Genomic DNA, 13,247 nt, shown 5'->3' on the forward strand with positions numbered 1-13,247 from the left:
CTATGCAACTCAGTGAGGGTTAGAAAGGGCCTATGACACTGAGATATGAAGAGTGAATAAAATCCAGCAGGCAAAGAAAAATATAGCTCAAGGGCATTTAACCTGAAGGAATATCCAGTGTTTAGGTAAGAAGTGGAGAAACATTATAAATACCTGTAATTTAAATGCAGAGAAGATTTTTTAAAAGAAACAATCTGTTTCTTTTAAATTGGACTGGGTGTGAACTATTACTATTAATAACCTACTGCCCAGCAGTAATTCCTAAGAGGAGCCATAGTACAAGACTCTGCTTATAGTATGGGATGGAAAGTCAAGCCTTGTCTTGGGAATGGTGAGGGGCTCTGGTACCACAAATGCACTAAAAATACTTCCATGAGTTTCCTTGTAGTTGGAACGGAAGCAGGAGCAGCAGGAATAAGAAATGAGGAACTCCCTGCCGGCTCTCCTGGCGCCCTCACCATGCCTGAGTCCCTGACTCCAGACCAAGGAATCTCTGATACAGCAGGGTAAGAACGGGCCACAGCAGAATGGTCTACATGAGTCTCTAATTTCATGAATACAAAATTGTGACTGTCTCTCTATTTTCAGGTCTAGTATAAAACCTCACGTGCACAGATAACAGATGTAAGCAGCTATATTAACTGGGGTACTGGGAATCCTTTTCCATCCAGGTCCAGAACTGACTCCCCCAGCAGTGAGAGGGAAGGTGATCCTGAGAGATAAATACCAGGGACGTTCCCTGGCAATTCCTATGGCCTTTGGAGCCATCACAGGTCACAGGCTATAATCATTCTTGAAATTTCTGACGATGAGACCTGTCACTGCTGTCAGACAGGCTTAACTGGCCTTTTTGGACACTTTCTTAAAATATAAGTAAATTGGGCAGCTAATCCTACACTGTTGTATCTTGTTTTTTCTTGGAGCTTTGAAGTCTGGACTTGGAGACGGAAAGGTTAAGGGAGCAACCCTAGAGAAAAGTAACACAGGAATTTCTTTGTGTTTATCTTAACAATATCCATAAGTTTCTACTTTTAGCCCAGTGGCATTTTTCCCTTTTTTCCTGCCCAACAGTCTTTCTTGGTCCTGGTAACATTTAATAGTTTTGGATAGAAATGACAATAGGACTGAAGGTCCTCTTATTGGCCCAGAATGTAATGGTGATGCTAAAAATATATAAATGACTGAATCATTTAACAAGTATTTGCTATACCTGTGTCCTTAGCTCTGTGTCTAAAGAGAACATGGTGAGTGATTAAACAGAGGCAGAACAATGGAGTAGGGGACCTCAAGACTTCACTTGTAGCTGCAGGAACCTGAGAAGAGACTAAAGCTGCAGCTCAAGTGGGGGATATTTGCATGTAATATTGGATAAGCTATTTATTTTTCCCCTAATGGATTCTAATTTGAAATACATGAAAATGATATAATTGTCATTAAAATCATTCCTTTCTTCAACAAATACTGAGTACCTGCCAAGCATAAAGGCCAACAGTAACCAAGTCGACTACTTTCTGAATGATTCATTTTCACCACTTTAATCCATACTTAGCCAAAGCCACATAGTATGATAGGCTGGAAGTCAGATAATCAAATAGATCTCAAATCCTGGCTTCTCTACTCGATAGCTGTGTGACTTTGGGCTAAGCAACTTTCTCCTTTGAGCCTCAATTTTATCATTTGCAAAGTGGGGATAAATAAGTTAATATAATAGCATAATACAATAATTACCCTCACTATATATTTCCTATAGGATAGGCAATGATGGTGGCACCCCAACTGTGAGAGGTAATCATCCTTGAACCCTCCCCCTCTTCCTCATCTCCTGTATCAAAAGAGTCACTAAATCATACTGTTTTATCTCTGAAATATTTCCCAAATCCTGTCCCCTATTTCCCACTGCCCTAGTTCAAGCCCTCATTACCTCTTGGCCTTCTAAATTGTCTCCCTGCTTTTACTCTTGTGCTCCTTTAGTCCGTTCTCTGCATGGCAGCCTGGGCAACATGGTGAAACCCCATCTCTACAAAAAAAAATTACCAAAATTAGCTAGGCATGGTGGCACATACCTGTAGTCCCAGCTACTTGGGAGGCTGAGGTGGGAGGATCCCTTGAGTCCAGCAGGTAGAGGTTGTCAAAACAACGGGTTTAAACAAAAACCAGTTCCTTACTTGAAGCCTCTCAATGGCTCCCCACCTCTTAGAATAAAGTATAAACTCTCAGAACGCCAGACAAGGTCACCTGTCTACCTCTGCAGACTTTTAATGTTCCCTTCCCAACACTCAACACACACCAGGCTTTTTCACCTGTGTCTTACCTTATGCTTCAACGTTAACTCTGCTTCACTGAATTACACCTCTGCTTCAGTGTCCTCACCTCCTCCACCCACTTATCTAAGGCTCAGTTCAGGCCAGGCAACTCAGGAAAGCTTTCCTTGATGCCTCCAGCTTCTACTGCCCAGCTGGGTTAGGAACTCTCCACCCAAGCCTGTTACCATGTCTATTTTGTTACATTTACCACATTGATTGGTAATTTAGCTATGTATGAGTTCTTCTCCATTACTAGAGTCTTCTACTTAAGGCAAAAACCATGCCTTATTCATCTTTGTATCCCCATCACCTAGTACAGTTCATGGCGTGTTGCAAAGGCTCAATAAATAAAATGAATGAGTTGAGCGTGGTGGCTCAGCTGGGCCATAGGCCCAGCACTTTGGGAGGCTGAGGTGGGCAGATTGCTTGAGTCTGGGAGTCTGAGACCAGCCTGGGCAACATGAAGAAACCCTGTCTCTACTGAAAATACAAAAATTAGCCAGGCGTGGTGGCATGGCCCTGTAGTCCCAGCTACTCAGAAGGCTGAGGTGGGAGGAGCCTCTGAGCCCAGGAGGCAGAGGTTGCAGTGAGCTGAGATCATGCCACTGTACTCCAGCCTGGGTGACAAAGTGAGACTGTCTCAAAAAAATTAATTAGTTAAATAAAATGAATGAAGAAATGAAGACAAGAATGTGACTCTGCAGTTCATGCTTTTTGCATACACCACATGTCATGCCACATGTCATGTATCTAGAATGCTGGTTCTCAACCAGGGGCAGTTTTGCTCCCCGAGGACATCCAGCAATGTCTGGAGACACCTGGGTTGTCACAACTGGGGGAGGGGGCTATGCTTCTACCATTTAGTGGGTAAAGGCCAGGCATGCTACTAAGCATCCTTCAATGCCCAGGGCAGCCCCTAACAACAAAGAACTATCCAACCCCAAACAGAAACAGCGCCAAGGCTGAAAAATCCTGATCTAGAACAAGGTCTGGCACATGGAAGAACTCAATATAGGATTCCTAACCCTGACTGCTTAGTGGTACAAGTGGCAGAAATGATTATCATACTCGATATAAACCATATAATTGTATGGTATACTTCTTTAAGTTTATTGAGCAATTCTTCATAATATGAGCTCATTTCACAGGCTAAGACTTAAGGGAAATCAGTTCTAGTTTTGAAGTCAGACTGTAAGTATAGCAAAAGACCTACTCAGAATCAATGGAATATGATGCATGGCCCTCTCCTCTCATCTCTTCTCTCACCACACCATGATATATCTGCTCCAGGTCTACATCCCTCAACAACCAGCTAGAATGCCTGGATCATAAGGGTAAACATATATTAGCTCACCAGCCAATGTTTTTTGAGTCATATATATATATTTTATATATGTGTGTGTATATGTGTATATATATACACACACACTTATACACACCACACACATACATACACAGAGAGAGAGAGAGAGACTCAAGTGTATCTCTTACATCTCTTACTTTGCATGAACTCATAACCTGGAATACCCTCTCCAGGAAGGCCTGGCCTCCCTAGGATCATAAGGAAATGTAAAAATTAAAACTTTTATGCTGTGCAGCCGGGCGCAGTGGCTCACGCCTGAAATCTCAGCACTTTGGGAGGCCAAGGAAGGTGGATCACGAGGTCAGGAGATCGAGACCATCCCTTCTAACATGGTGAAACCCTGTCTCTACTAAAAATACAAAACTTAGCCAAGTGTGGTGGCAGGTGCCTGTAGTCCCAGCTACTTGGGAGGCTGAGGCAGGAGAATGGTGTGAACCTGGGAGGCAGAGCTTGCAGTAAGCCGAGATCGTGCCACTGCACTCCAGCCTGGGTGACAGAGCGAGACTGTCTCAAAAAAAAAAAAAAACTTTTATGCTGTTGCAAGAGTTTTATTGGCCATTTGACATAACACAGTTAAGGCAGGAGCCTGTGATATGGGACATAGGCTGAGCTACTTCTCAGGGACTTCATAGTCCCATGAACTGTATGTAACCTATAATACATGTTTATACTGGGCAATTCTTTTCATATATGCATATTCAACCTCCCAATGTTTGGAGATGGGTGCATGATGATGGAGGCTGCCTATAGGCATCAGAATCAGGACACAAGTTCTAAAGCTGCCACCATGACCCCTGTCTATAATTCAACGGCATGACCCCCTGTCTGAACCTTGAGGCAAATTTATGATCAGTTTCTCTTGGTTATCTTTAGCTCCACTTTCAGTTGCCCTCTTATCAGTCCAGATGTCTTTTACTTTTGAGAAGAGCCATCTTTCTTGTCTCAAACAACTCCCTTTTTCTTTATCTAGCTCAAATTATTAAACCACTAAACCAACTGCCAACACTGGGTAAGTTTGCCTCAGTCTAATACATATGAGCACAAAAATGGTTGTGTGCTTTCTGGAATTGAATTTAACATTTAATTCATCCTCAAACACATAATTAATTCTAGAATTTCCAAGCTGAGATGAGGCATCCTGGGCTCCTTAGTTAGCTTTGAGTCCCAGTATAAATAGAAATGACCAGCTTTCTAGAAAAACTTTTCAATTCTAAAATAATGATTTTAGCCACCATAGCAGGTTGAAGTGCAGGGGCAGTAAAGCTGGACACTGTGAAGCTTCCTTTGTCAATACCCCAATTTGCTGTATAGATGACTCATGTTCAAAACTGATGGTTTATGACAGAGAATTTCCCCATTGGTTACATTGCCATTAAACATATCTTTTGGGAGTTCAAGCAAATTTGTAAGGAGGAGGCTTCTACTGGTTATGCTCTTTGTCTTCGACAATTAATTCATTTATAATTCAAACAAATTGAAAATGCAGCACTAGCTGGCTTTTAGGTTTCATGACTGCTTGACAGCCACCCTCCCAACTATTCTTTAAGTGGCAAAGACATTAGCCATTGGCATCCAAGTGTAGCAGGAAACCTAGCTCCTTGACAAGCCTAGGGATTTCCTGACTTCTTGCTTATTGTTGGATGGTAGTATGGACTAAGTGGTTTTTTTAAAAAATACTTTTACTTTTATTTTTTGTGAGTACATAGTAGATATATATATTTATGGGGTATATGAGATGTGTTAATACAGGCATGCAATGTGAAATAACCACATCCCCCTCAAGCGTCTTTCCTTTGAATTACAAACAATCCAATTACACTCTTTAGGTGATTTTAAAATATAAGATTAAGTTATTATTGACTATAGTCACTCTGTTGTGCTTTCAAATAGTAGGTCTTATTTATTCGTTCCATTTTGTTTTTACCCATTAACCATCCTTACCTCCCCACCAAGCCCGCTACTACCCTTCCCAGCCTATGGTAACATCCTTCTACTCTGTATGTTCATGAGCTCAATTGTTTTGATTTTTAAATCCCACAAATAAGTGAGAAAATGCAATGTTTGTCTTTCTGTGCCTGGCTTATTTCTTAACATAATGATCTCCAGTTCCATTCATGTTGTTGCAAATGACTGGTTCTATTCTTTTTTATGGCTAAATAGTACTCCATTGTGTATAAGTACCACATTTACTTTATCCATTCATCTGTTGATGGACACTGAAGTTGCTTCCAAATCTTAGCTATTGTAAAGAATGTTGAGGCTGGCACAGTGGCTCATGCCTATAATCCCAGCACTTTGGGAAGCTGAGATGGGTGGATCATGAGGTCAGGAGTTCAAGACTGGCCTGGCCAAGATGCTGAAATCCCATCTCTATGAAAAACACAAAAATTAGCCGGGTGTGGTGGCATGCGCCTGTAACCCCAGCTACTCGGGAGGCCGAGGCAGGAGAATCGCTTGAACCTGGGCAGCAGAGGTTGCAGTGAGCTGAGATCGTGCCACTGCACTCCAGCCTGGGTGACAGAGCAAGACTCTGTCAAAAAAATAAAATAAAAATACTTAAAAAAAAAAAGAATGTTGCAACGAACACAGAAGTGCAGATACCTCTTTGATATACTGATTTCCTTTATCTGGGGTATATACCCTGCAGTGGGATTGCTGGATCATATGGTAGATCTCTTTTTAGTTTGTTGAGAAAGCTCCAAACTGTTCTCCATAGTGGTTGTACTAATTGACATTCCCACTAATAGCGTATGAGGGTTTCCTTTTCTCTACACCCTCATCAGCATTTGTCACTGCCTGTCTTTTGAATATAAGTCATTTTAACTGGGGTGAGATATCTCATTGTAGTTTTGATTTGCTGGTCTAAATGTTTATGTATTCCCCAAATTCTCACGTTGAAGCCCTAACTCTCACTGTGGCTGTATTTGGAGATAAGGTCTTAAAGGTAGGGCCCTGATCAGACAGGATTAGTATCCTTATAAGTAGAGACATTGGAGAGTTCATTTTTTTAACTCTCTCCAAGCATATGCACCTAGGAAAAGCTATGTAAGGACATAACCAGAAGGAAGCCACCTGCGAGCCAGGAAGAATGCCCTCACCAGAAATTGAATTCTGCAAGAACCTTGTTCTTGGACTTTACAGCCGCCAGAACTGTCAAAAATACATTTCTATTGTTCAAGCCACATGGTCTGTGGTATTTTGTTATGGCTGCCCAAGTAGACTAATACAGATGGTGATAATAAAGTGTATTAAGGAATGTACAACCTACCAAGGTTGTGCTAATTACAATCACAGCAATCACCTAACAATTGTCCACCACAGGACAATTTTGACAGTGATTTCCTACACGTCTATCATCAAAATGCTAGATTTTAACCCAGGAATTATTTTGTGTCAGATGGGGAATCAATTATAAAGCACTCTTATATGTATGATGTTTTAGAGTTATCCTTCTGATATTTTTCTTGACTATCTAATTTGGGAGAAAAGCTAGTTTACCTTTTATAACACCATGTCAAATTTATGTAGCATAATTATCCCAAATGTTCAAAGAATTTTGCTCAAAACTACTCAACTGGTTTTGATTGAAGCCCCAGGATCCAGGGAAAAGGCTGAATCCATTGCCCCACTTTTCATTAAAAATCATTTTGCTGTCTTCTGGTATTTGATGAGAGAAGCAGCTCTTTGATTTGGGGGATCTTTTTAAAACTGACTTTGTTCTTTTTTAATCCTCACTGCTCCAGGCATCATTAGCTCCTTTTAATAGAAGTTTCAATTTCCTTTTATCCCTTTGAGTATGGGTTCCAATATCCTCAAAGCAGCACTTTTTAATTGGTCAGAAAAAAGTCACCCTTCTAAGAAGAAACCATATCACACATTCTAACAAAGTCAACGTGGGTCTCTGAGATCAGAAGGAGATGGTTGCTGAGGTTGAATTCATCCCCCAGCAAAATGGTTAACTAGCTAGCCGGTGGCATGTGATTACATTTTCAACATAATTACTATGTAATTACATATACCTACTCTTATCCAACACATTCCCTGCTATAATTAGTGGCCTTTATTTAAAGTTCATTTGTCTTAAAGAATTTTGTCCTCCTTTTTTTATTTAGTCAATGACTGAGGGGCACTGTTAATTTTGACAATAGTTTCCTGTATGTGATAATTTTCTGTGATACTCTCCTATACAGCCTCCGCCCAATCATATGCTTTTTAGAAAATGATATAAGGACATCTAATGTATTTTTCCACCTTCATATGTCCACCACCACATGTTGCCTTGTATATTCTAGCAGTAACTTCTTCAGGTAAGTCTAAAGTTATAATCACGTCTTACATCTACATGGTCACAGTTTCTAATCAAGGAAAGCCTTTTCAGATAGATCTACTCTATTACAATTTTTCTAGTGATACAAAACCAAATCTGGATCTGGAGTGGGTACCTAAATCCTCAGTGGAGGAGGGAAGTAGTGAGCTCTTTCAAAGCAATCTGAAGAAATTCATATAAACATGACTCCATCAAGATGGCAGTAAAGGGTAGGGTGAGGAGGTGGTTGCTAAAAAAAATCCAGGTCTTTAACAGCCTAGCCATCCATTTCAAAGAATCACTGGCATAAAGAAATACTCTACAATATTTCATCTCTTACTTTTAACAGGCCACAATATTTGATACCACAGGGGTTGTTACTCAGACACTTATGAAAAGTTAAGCATTGGTTTTTTGTTTTTCTTTCTTTCTTTTTTTAAAGATAGGGTATCACTCTGTCACCAAGGCTACAGTGCAGTGGTGCACTCATTGTTCACTGCAGCCTCAGCTTCCTGGACTCAACCAATCCTCCCATCCCAGCCTCCGTAGTGGCTGGGACCACAGGTACGCACCACCACACCAGGGTAATTTTTTAATTTTTTGTAGAGACAGGGTCTCATTATGTTGCTCAGGGTGGTCTTGAACTCTTGGTCTCAAGTGAGCCTCCTGTCTTAGCCTCCCAACGTGCTAGGACCACAGGTATGAGTCGCTGTGCATAGCCAGCATTGTTATTTTTACACAATTCCTATCTTACAGATGGTATCATGGATAAATACTATTACAAAAACTGGTGTATAAGAAAGATACTACAATACACAAAATAACATATCTAGGTCCATAGTTTTTTTCTGTATTATTATTATTATTATTTGAGACAGAGTCTAGCTGTGTCACCCAGGCTGGGGTACAACTTGTGCATGATCACTACTCACCACAGCCGCAACCTCCAGGGCTCAAGCAATATTCCCACCTCAGCCTTCCAAGTAGCTAGGACTAGAGGTGCACATCACCACACCCAGCTAACTTTTGTATTTTTCTATAGAGATGGGGTTTCACCATGTTGTCTAGGCTGGTCTTGAATTCTTAGGCTCAAGAGATCTGCCTGCCTTGGCCTCTCAAAGTACTGGGATTACAGGTATGATCTACTCCGCCCAACTTCCTGTATTATTGTTTGAAGAAAAATAAATTGACCAGTTGATTTCTTTCTATTTATTTTTGTTAATACATAATATCTGTACATATTTCTGGGGTACATGTGATATTTTGTTACATGCGTTTTAGGGCATATCAAAGAAGAGGGACCTTAACAGTCCAAAATGCTAGATCATGACATGGGAATAATAGGTGAAGATTGAATCAAAGACCTTAACCTGGAAAAGAAACAATTTGGCATGGAAATGATGACTATTCTTAAAGATTGGAAGGTGGTAAAGTATAAAAACTGTTTGATGTTTTCTGTTTGGTCTGAGAAGGATGAAAGTATGGAAGTTTTGGGACAGCAGATATGGAGTTACCATAAAGAAGAACACTGTTGTAATTCAACAGGTTCTGAAAATGAAATAGTCTACTTTCTTACTTAGTGAGTTCACTTTCCTTGACTGTGTTCAGATGGAAGCTAGTCGCCCACTGTGGGGGACTGTTGGAAAATGTATCAGAGAAAAAATGGAACTTCTGAAATCTTCGGTCCCCTTCTCACCCTAAAGTTCTACAAAGATGCCTATTTCGAGGAGTATGAGGCAGGCTAAGCAACCCTTATCTGAAATGTTTGGAAGCAGAAGTGTTTTGGATTTGGGATTTTTCCAGATTTTGGAATATTTGCAGGTATATAATGAGATGTGTTGAGAATGGGATCAAATATGAATGGTGTTAGGAATCTAGGTCTGTGGGGTTTTTCTTATATGTCTTTGTATTGGCTTTCCTAGCACACAGCTAAGGAGACAATTACTTTATTTCATTAAAAGAGGCAGTATGTTAAAGCAGTCTAGTTTATTTAGACAAAAACCAATACAAAGCAAAACAAAAAACCAAACTCGTTTTAAGGATGCTCTCCCAGAGTTATTTATCTATGTTCATCTAATTAAATAGGCTCTTTTGAAATGTCTGCATGTGTTGTGCTCGTGGGTAGATACAGCCTTTCTGTGGCCATCGTGCTGCCCAGTTGGGACGTGGAGACCACCACTTCACCCAAGATGGTCGACAACTCCACTCATGGCATCCACCAGCAGTAGAGACACTAAATGAGGTTCGAGTCCTAGGAGGCATCCTCTGGGGATGTTGAGGGTCAGACTCGAGGCTAACAGTGACCAGTGGGGAGAGGCTGGAGAGAGAAGCAGCAGAAAGGAAGCTGCTCCTTCAGACAACTCCTGCTTTCTGTGCTAGATGTGCCACAGAGAGAAGTGGTAGGGCTTTATCTTCATTGACTTTTACACCATGGTTGACCGCATGATGCTATGGAAGCCACTTTATATTAATTAGTTTAGGTAAAAGACTTGTAAAAGAGATAAAGAGGCAGTGTGGTATAAATATGCAGGCTTTGGAGTCAAAGAGCCAGTGTTCAAGTTCTGACTTTTTAACCATATGACCTTGAGCAAGTGAATTACTTCATCTCTCTAGGCCTCAGTCTCCTTATCTGTGCAATGGAGCTAGGAACAGTTGCTGGCTCATAATAACTACTACATAAGTGCTAGCCTCTATTGTTTTCACAGAAACAGAAAACTGAGCCCCATTTGAACTTGCTTCTCCTTAAGTACTGTCCAAGACACAAAAGGAACAAAAGTGGCATTGAGGTAAGAATCTAGGTCACTTCAGACCTGCTGCTCTGGTGGTTGCAAAAGAACATGAATCCAGATGGAGTGATGCTGAAAGTGAAAGTGAATCCTATATAACTTTTAAAGGAAATGATATAAAACTGTATATCCTTGCTAATTACCCTGATTTCATTATTACACCACGTATACATGTATCACATCATCACATTTTATCCCTTAAATATAGATAATTATTATGTTTCAATTAAAAATAAAATAAAACTTAAAAAAAACCCACATATGTCCTGACATGGAAAGCTGTCCTATTTATTAAGTGAAAAAGCATGTTACAAAACAGTATGATCACCTTTGGGAAAAAAAGATTACTATTGACATAAATGATGGTAATACAGCAGTCTATATAAAAGAGGTGGGCTGGGTGTGGTGGCTCATGCCTGGAATCCCAGCACTTTGGGAGGCTGAGGCGGGCAGATCACCTGAGGTCGGGAGTTTGAGACCAGCCTGACCAACATGGTGAAACCCCATCTCTACTAAAAATACAAAATTAGCCAGGTGTAGTGGCACATGCCTGTAATCCCAGCTACTTTGGAGGCCGAGGCAGGAGAATGGCTTGAACCCAGGAAATGGAGGTTGCAGTGAGCTGAGACCACGCCATTACACTCCAGCCTGGGAAACAAGAGCAAAACTCTATCTCAGAGAAAAAAGAGACAAAAGCTGGAGGAATTTCTACCCAACAGTAAATAATGATTTGGGGGTTGGGGGGGTAATTAAGATTTCATGGGATATTCACTCTATATCTGTTATTTCTATAAGATTTGAATTTTTATAATAAATATTAATTTTTAAATGAGAAAAATCGGTGTTTAAAAGGCAAAATAAGAAACATATTATCCTATTACGGATTTTAAATTTTACTATATACTGATCACCTTAAACTGTGTGTGAGCAGGCAATTAATAATGATGATTGGAAAATGGATGCAGGAAATGCTTCTCTGGTCTCTTTTCAAAATGATAACAAACATCACGTTTAGAACCTCCTTCATCATACCTTAAATCTTCCCATGAACCTACTGAAGCAGGTATTTATGGTTAAGATTCGGGCCTCGGCAGCCTCACTCCTGGTCTGAATCCTGTCTCTCTGTCTTATAACTGTATGACCTTGGGCAGGTGCCTTAATCTCTCTGTGCCTCAGTTTATCTGTTGAGTGGGGCCAATAATAATACTACAAAGGGGTGTTCTGTGGATGAATTGAGCTACTGTTTGTAAAATGCCTAGAACAGTGACTGGCATATAGCAAACACCTAATAAAGAATTTAGCCTCATGCCATTTTTTGAGACTCTGTCTGATGATGGAGTGCAATGGCGTGATCTCGGCTCACCAAAGCTCCATCTCCCAGGTTCAAGCAATTCTCCTGCCTCAGCCTCCTGCCTCAGCTACTGTAATCCCGAGTAGCTGGGATTACAGGCATGCGCCACCATGGCCGGCTAATTTTGTATTTCTAAAAGAGATGGGGGTTCTCCATGTTGGTCAGGCTGGTCTCGAACTCCCGACCTCAGGTGATCTGCCCATCTCGGCCTCCCAAAGTGCTGGGATTACAGGCATGAGCCATTGTGCCCAGCCCATTCTTTTAACCTTATTTAGAGAGAAAACTCTGGATCCAAATGATACATTAATCTCAAATCTCCCCTCCCCCAGAAATACTCCAGAATCCTAACATTTATTCCCACTGCCCTTCTCCCCCACCCAGATCAGCATTTTATCACACTCATGGGTACTGGCTTCCATTCCTTCACAGAGCCCTTGTTTCTGGCACCTCACGCTCTAACCTATTACCCGGATTCAATTCTTTTGAATTTTCCTTTTATCTCTTTACAGCTTGGCTTAAATGGCTTCAGTGGTTTCCCATTGCCAGAAGTTTAAATTTCAAACAACTTTGTTTGACCCTTCACACACTGGCCTCTGGTCCACTCACTGTTCCCCAAGAACCACAAGAGCATTCCTAATCCTGAGCCTTTGCCTCCAGTGACTGGCCTCCTCCCAACCCGCTTAATCCCATCATCTCAAAATCCCAGTGGTGTCATACTGCATATTCAAGAAAGCTGTCAACCATTCAAATCCAGTCACCTCTATTTTGAATTCCTTGAACACCTCAAATCCTGGCCCTTGTTCTAATCTGAGACCCAATTGCAGTCACCCTTACCCTGTTAAATGGCTTTGGGGATTAGGGATGTCATACGTATATTCAACAAGCATTTATTGATCAGGCTTTAGACATTCAGAGATGAGGAAGACAAAGTCCTTGCCCTCACTGAGCTCATGATCCATTAGAAGAGATAGAAAGTAAACAAATAATTGCTTCGTTACTTTGTAACAAAGTACATTGGCCATAGCCTATATCAGAAGCACATATAAGACACAATAGTGGCCCAAAGATAGAAACAATCAGGAAAGAATGAGCCAACATTGAGGGCATGAAGTGTGTGGTTCATCTTTCCTGCTCTCAA

At 40.9% G+C, this 13,247-nt stretch overlaps 1 protein-coding gene across 4 annotated transcripts in view; it reads right to left on the reverse strand.

The window, feature by feature from the left end:
- SHROOM3 (shroom family member 3) overlaps positions 1–13,247 on the reverse strand; it is a 348,621-nt gene that overhangs the window by 124,494 nt on the left and 210,880 nt on the right. The window contains exon 2 of one of the 4 annotated variants that reach the window (XM_015450388.3): positions 1,922–2,017. The exons of the other annotated variants lie outside the window; for them this stretch is intronic. The gene's annotated coding sequence lies outside the window, so the exon portion shown is untranslated. The remainder of the gene's footprint in view (positions 1–1,921; positions 2,018–13,247) is intronic. 4 annotated transcript variants of the gene reach the window in all.

Source organism: Macaca fascicularis, chromosome 5, assembly GCF_037993035.2.
Source record: "Macaca fascicularis isolate 582-1 chromosome 5, T2T-MFA8v1.1".
Classification (NCBI taxonomy): Eukaryota; Metazoa; Chordata; class Mammalia; order Primates; family Cercopithecidae; genus Macaca; species Macaca fascicularis.